Here is a 7,534-nt window from a genome sequence, read left to right on the forward strand (position 1 = left end):
GTTGCAAGTGCACCAAGTGACTTTACCGAGATGGTAAACATGGGTGTGCGTTTAGAAGAAGCAGTTCGAGAAGGACGCTTGAACAAAGAACCAGAATCTTCTGTTGGTCCAAGGAAGTATGGAAGTTCTTTCCAGAAGAAAAAGGATCAAGATGTCAGCAATGTCTTGCACAAAATCAAGAAGAAATTCCAACCTCAAGTTGCAACAATAACTCCGGTTGTTAACTCAGCGCCAGCTTATCAACCTCAGGTCTCGCAACAACAAATTCAACAAAGGTCGCAGCAACCTCAGCAGCAGGTTCGACCTCCAAATTACAACAATCGGGCTCCAAGGTATCCTGCCTTTGACCCCGTACCAATGCCGTATGCAGAATTGTTTCCAACATTACTGGCAAAAGGACTCATTCAGACAAGGAGTCCTCCAAATCCTACAAACAGTTCCTCACCATGGTATAAGGCTGACCAATCTTGTCCCTATCATCAGGGGGCACCAGGTCACAATATTGAGAACTGTTTCCCTTTCAAGATTGACGTCCAACGATTAGTGAAGAGCGGAATGCTATCCTTCAAAGATACTAATCCAAACGTCCAAGCAAATCCTTTGCCGCAACACAAAGAAGCTTCAGTAAATCTGATAGATCAACACCCCAACGTCATTCAAATCTACGACATTCGTCAGATAGGGGAAAATCTTGTCAAGATGCACGCTAAACAAGCTGGGTACGGTCATGTACCACCTCACAACTACTTCACATGTGATATTTGTCCAAGGAATAATCAAGGATGTGCCGTAGTTCAAGCTGCATTACAAGAACAAATGGACTTAGGATGGATTCAACATATCCGAGTCAGAACTGAACATGACATCAACATGGTTCAAGGATGTCCAGGAGAATACAAAATCTACAAAGTTGAAGATCTTGAAGGATCGGTAGTCAGGTTCCATAAAACTTTAAATGGACTTGCCTACTTTGGAACGGATTTCCACGCTTACAGTAGATGCGAAATCTGTCGAAGAAATTCACGAGGATGTTTGCATGTTCGCAACGACATTCAGAAGCGGATGGATGACAATACCATTATTGTTCTTGCCAACAGAGAAGATGACGAAGTCTTTACCGTATCTCCTCAAATTAATCAAGTTGAACCTATGCAAGTTAAGTATGATAGCAGGAAGACAGCAGTTGCACCACTAGTCATCTACTTACCAGGTCCTGTACCGTATGAGTCTGACAAGGCTATACCATACAAGTACAACGCTACGTTCATTGAAAATGGTAAGGAAATACCATTACCGTCTGTTGTCAACATTGGTGATGCTAGTCGAGTCACCAGAAGTGGACGAGTCTTCAACAGAACAACAGAAAATGTGGAGAAACCTTCGGAGGAAGTACCACATAGGCAAGACAATCATCCGACCAATGCTGTTCAAGCGAAAGAAAATGATGAGATCTTGAAGTTAATCCAGAGGAGTGAATACAACATTGTAGATCAATTACTACATACTCCGTCTAGGATTTCTGTTCTTTCCCTGCTATTGAGTTCTGAAGCTCATAGGGAAGCTCTACAGAAAGTTTTGGAACAAGCTTTCGTAGAACCAAGTGTTACAATAAGCCAATTCAACAACATCGTTGCCAACATCTCCGCCGGAACTAACCTAAGTTTCTGTGACGAAGATCTTCCTGAAGAAGGAGTGGACCACAATCTTCCACTTCACATCTCAGTTGGCCGCATGGGTGATGTACTCACAGGAGTCCTAATAGACAATGGATCCTCTCTCAACGTCATGCCTAAATCGACGTTATCAAGATTATCTTTCGAAGATTACCCTCTAAGAAAAAGTCATGTCATCGTCAAAGCATTTGATGGATCAAGAAAGTCAGTTTTTGGAGAAGTAGATCTTCCCATAACTATTGGACCTCAGACGTTCAAAATCACTTTCCAAGTTATGGACATTCCAGCACAATACAGTTGTTTGCTAGGTCGCCCATGGATTCATGAGGCTGGGGCAATTACTTCAACACTTCATCAGAAACTGAAGTTCATAAGAAATGACAAATTGGTAACCGTATGTGGAGAACGAGCTCTGATCGTCAGTAACCTATCATCATTCTCCGACATAGAACCAAAAGAAGTTGTTGGAACTAAATTCCAAGCGCTTTCCTTGGACAAAGGAAAGGAGAAAGCAGCGTCTATTTCTTCCTACAAAGATGCAATCCAAGTTGTAAAGGATGGCACTACCAGTGGTTGGGGGCACATTAATATTCCTACCAACAACAAGAACAGAACAGGAATTGGATTCTTTCCAACATCATCAAAAGCTATCCCAGGAATTGAGGTAGTTCTCCCCATTCAAGAAACTTTCTGCAGTGGAGGTTTTCTTCAACCTGTTCAACAAACAGTCAATACCATCGGTACGGAAAACACCGATGAAGAGGAATGGTTATCCTATCTTGACAGAGCAGGATATATCTCCCTACCAGAGTCTGATTCACCTTGCTGTTATCCAACTAGAGGATCTGAAAGTAAGACTCAACCAAGCAGTGATGAAGTTACTGACAGCTTCACCACCAGAAGTCATGGTTCATCAGAAGAAGTTCCTCCTATCCCCGAAGAAACTTGGGATACATTAGGAGAACCAAGCGGAAAATTCGACTACATGGTGAAATACTCCGCTCCTGAAAGTTCAAGAATCTCTCTTGAAGACATTGTTCCAACTGGATGGAACATTGATTATGAGTACCTCTCTCAGCCAAAAGAGATGTATAACCCTTGCTATTCATCATCAGCATCTGATGAAGTCATCATTGAGGATTATATCCCCAAGTCACCTTCCGAGGCTAAGGATCTAGAGTTCACATATCTAGTCAATGCCATCTTGGGAGAAGAGCAAGACCAAAATACATAAGAGGATGATCTCGAAAGTGTCTCCGACAACGAGTCTCTCCATTCAGAAGATTGGAAGTTTCCTCAAAAGAAAAACCGACATACTCCACTCGGAAATGGGTATGCTCACACCGCTCAGTCTGCTGAAATAGAAGAAGATCGTTTGAGTGTTGCAAAGACAGTGGTTGGTAAATCAAGACCTACCACAGGCCAGCTTAAGCCTAAGGTTCCAGATTACTTAGTGCACAATGGGGTTCGCCACTATTGGACAGCTGTTGAAGTTTCAACTGTTGTTCGCACTCCTAAGTAGGGACTTTCACCGTTATTTTGTCCTCTCACCATAGCCCAGGGTGAAGAGATGTTTCATAGGGCTTTGCATTTTACTATTTCTTAGGAAAATGTCCCTCTTTGCTTCGCCCAAAGCAATAGAGTTTTGTTTTATAGGGTCTTTGTTTCAAGAAATGACTGTCCATAAATAAAAATGTCATTCTGTTCCTTCGTTTAGTTTTTCCTTTTCTTTTTTTCGGAAATTGGTAATCCTAAAAAACACCCTTAAAAAACATCAAAAAATCATTAACTGCATACACCGAGTCTTCCCTCGTTGTCTAAATAAAACTTATCACACATATGCAGATTAATCATAAAATACCCCGTTGAAACGTGCGACCGTATGACTTCTCCAAGCTTTGAGTTTCCTGTATTCGAGGCAGAGGAAGAAGAAGACGAAGAAATATCAAAGGAAATTTCACGGTTACTTCAACAAAAGGAAGAGGCCATTCAGCCATACAATGAGCCTCTAGAGATCATTAACCTTGGTTCCGATGGAAACAGAAAAGAGGTTAAGATTGGAGCTTCGCTCAGTTCAGAGATCAGAGAGAGTTTGATACAGCTACTCAAAGAATTCTGAGATGTCTTCACTTGGTCTTATCAAGATATGCCAGGGTTGGATACCAGTATAGTGGAGCATCACTTGCCGTTAGAAGCAGAATGCCCTCCGGTCAAGCAAAAATTAAGAAGAACTCATCCGGAGATGGCCATGAAAATCAAAGAGGAAGTTCAAAAGCAGATCAACGCAGGTTTCCTCGTCACTTCAGAATACCCTCAGTGGTTAGCTAACATTGTTCCCGTTCCTAAGAAAGACGGAAAGGTCCGCATGTGCGTCGACTACAGAGATTTGAACAAAGCTAGCCCTAAGGATGATTTTCCTTTACCACATATTGATATGTTGGTAGACAGTACAGCAAAATCCAAAGTCTTCTCATTCATGGACGGATTTTCAGGATACAACCAAATCAAAATGGCACCTGAAGACATGGAAAAAACAGCTTTCATCACCCCCCTGGGGCACGTTCTGCTATCGAGTTATGCCTTTTGGACTAAAGAACGCAGGGGCAACTTATCAAAGGGCTATGACTACGCTTTTCCACGACATGATGCATAAGGAAGTGGAAGTCTATGTGGACGACATGATTGCCAAATCAGAAAATGAAGAAGATCACATACAGAATCTGACAAAGTTATTTCAACGCTTACGGAAGTTTCAGCTTCGCCTGAATCCCAACAAGTGTACCTTTGGTGTCTACTCAGGAAAACTCTTTGGTTTCATTGTCAGCAAACGAGGAATTGAAGTAGATCCAGACAAAGTCAAGGCAATTCAAGAAATGCCTTCGCCCAGAACCGAGAAACAAGTTAGAGGATTTCTTGGACGTCTGAATTACATCTCGAGATTCATATATCTCATGACTGCAACTTGCGCTCCTATTTTCAAACTTCTACGGAAAAATCAAAGTTGCGTCTGGACAGACGATTGTCAGAAAGCGTTCGACAGCATTAAGGAATATCTGCTCGAACCACCCATCTTGTCTCCTCCAGTGGAAGGAAGACCTTTGATAATGTACTTAACCGTCTTAGAAGATTCCATGGGTTGTGTCCTTGGACAGCAAGACGAGACAAAGAGAAAAGAGCATGCCATCTACTACCTGAGCAAGAAATTCACTGATTGTGAATCCCGCTACTCCATGCTCGAGAAGACGTGTTGTGCTTTGGCCTGGGCTGCCAAGCGTCTCCGCCAGTACATGATTCGACATACTACTTATTTGATCTCTCATATGGATCCAATCAAGTACATCTTTGAGAAGCCTGCTTTAACCGGGAGAATTGCCCGTTGGCAGATGTTGTTATCAGAATATGACATTGAGTATCACGCACAGAAAGCCGTGAAAGGAAGCATTCTAGCTGAGCACCTGGCTCACCACCCACTCAATGGTCATGAATCAACCAGTTTCGACTTTCCGGACGAGGACGTCATGTACCTCAAGATGAAAGATTACGATGAGCCGCTACCAGACGAAGGACCTGAGATAGGATCCCAGTGGGGCTTAATCTTTGACGGAGCTGTCAATGCTTATGGACGAGGAATTGGGGCAATCATTGTTACACCTCAGGGTACCCATATTCCATTTACTGCCAGATTAACTTTCAAATGCACAAACAATGAGGCCGAATATGAAGCTTGCATCATGGGTCTCGAAGAAGCCATGGATCTAAGAATCAAACACTTGGATGTATATGGAGATTCTGCTTTGGTCATCAATCAAATCAGAGGAGAATGGGAAACACGCCAACCGGGGCTAATTCCTTACAAAGACTACGCGAGAAGATTGTTACCATTCTTCGACAGGGTAGATTTTCATCACATTCCTCGTGAAGAAAACAATTTGGCTGATGCATTAGCCACACTCTCTTCCATGATTAGGATAAATCATTGGAATGACATTCCTCAGATCGATGTTATGCGCCTGGATAGGCCCGCTCATGTGTTCACAGTAGAAGCAATCATCGACGATAAACCGTGGTATCACGACATCAAGAACTTTCTTCAAAAGCAAGAGTACCCTCTTGGGGCATCAAAGAAAGACAGAAAGACTTTGAGAAAGTTAGCTTGTAGATTCTTCCTGAATGAAGATGTTCTGTACAAGAGAAACTTCGACATGGTTCTGCTCAGATGCGTTGACAGAAAATAAGCAAAAATACTCATGAGAGAAATACATGAAGGTTCCTTTGGTACTCACACCAATGGACATACCATGACAAGGAAAATACTGAGAGCAGGATATTATTGGCTGACAATGGAGTCAGATTGCTACCAGTACGCAAAGAGGTGTCACAAATGCCAGATCTACGCCGATAGAATTCATGTGCCACCATCTCTTCTCAACATACTCTCTTCCCCTTGGCCTTTCTCCATGTGGGGAATCGACATGATCGGAATGATCGAACCAAAAGCGTCCAACGGACATCGCTTCATCTTGGTAGCCATAGACTATTTTACCAAATGGGTTGAAGCAGCTTCATATGCTTACAAGACAAGTTGTCGTCAGGTTTATCAAGAATCACATCATCTGTCGCTACGGCGTTCCTAGCAAGATAATCACTGACAATGGGTCAAATTTGAATAACAAAATGATGAAGGAGCTTTGTGAAGAATTCAAGATCGAACATCACAACTCATCTCCTTACAGACCAAAGATGAATGGAGCTGTAGAAGCAGCTAACAAAAACATCAAGAAAATCATTCAGAAGATGGTCATTACTTACAAAGATTGGCATGAAATGCTCCCGTATGCTCTTCATGGTTACCGTACATCAGTACGTACTTCGACTGGAGCAACTCCTTTCTCCCTTGTATATGGCATGGAGGCAGTCCTACCAATAGAGGTTGAGATTCCATCAATGAGAGTTTTGATGGAGGCAAAATTAACAGAAGCCGAGTGGTGTCAAAGCAGATTCGATGAATTGAACTTAATCGAAGAAAAGCGCATGACAGCTTTATGCCACGGACAGCTATATCAACAAAGAATGAAGAAAGCTTTCGACAAAAAGGTTCGACCTCGCACAATCAAAGAAGGCGACCTTGTACTCAAAAAGATTCAATCTTTTCTCACAGATTCGAGAGGGAAATGGACTCCCAATTATGACGGCCCCTACGTGGTCAAGAGAACTTTCTCAGGAGGAGCCTTAATACTCACGACTATGGATGGAGAAGAATTCACACGTCCTGTGAACGTCGACGCAGTCAAGAAATACTTCGCCTAAATAATTAAAAGAACAGCTCGCTAAGTTGAAAACTCGCAAAGAGCGACTTAGGCAAAAAAGAGCGTCTCGGTGAATCGAAAACCCGAAAGGGCGATTCAGGCAAAAATTAGAGACATAAAAAAATAATAATCAATCCCGGTAAACTTAAAACCCGAAAGGGGTAGTTTACGCAAAAGTTAGGGATATATGGCAAGTAACTGTGTTCAGGACAAACTTGATCATTCAAAATCCATAGCGGAGTGTTCATCAGCAGTAAGTCATCTTCTACGAAGCACGAATACAGCGCAACTTGGAGTGGAAGGGAAAGATAACGGTCGTCACGTTTCATCGTAGCCCTTTTCCCGAAAATTACCAATTTCCAACTTTGTAAATACTCCATGGAATCAAGCATTTGGCTGATTACCATTCCATATATAATAATTTGAGCCTTGTGCTTTTCCTTTGCAATCTAGTCTTATTCAGTTTCTTGAAATGCATTTTAAGTTTAAACAGTCATTTTCTTGAAACAAATGTTTTCATAAAATAAAAATGAATTTACTTGCAAAAATAAAGGT

The sequence above is a fragment of the Vicia villosa genome, linkage group LG6 (assembly GCF_029867415.1).
Source record: "Vicia villosa cultivar HV-30 ecotype Madison, WI linkage group LG6, Vvil1.0, whole genome shotgun sequence".
In the NCBI taxonomy this organism is placed as follows: Eukaryota; Viridiplantae; Streptophyta; class Magnoliopsida; order Fabales; family Fabaceae; genus Vicia; species Vicia villosa.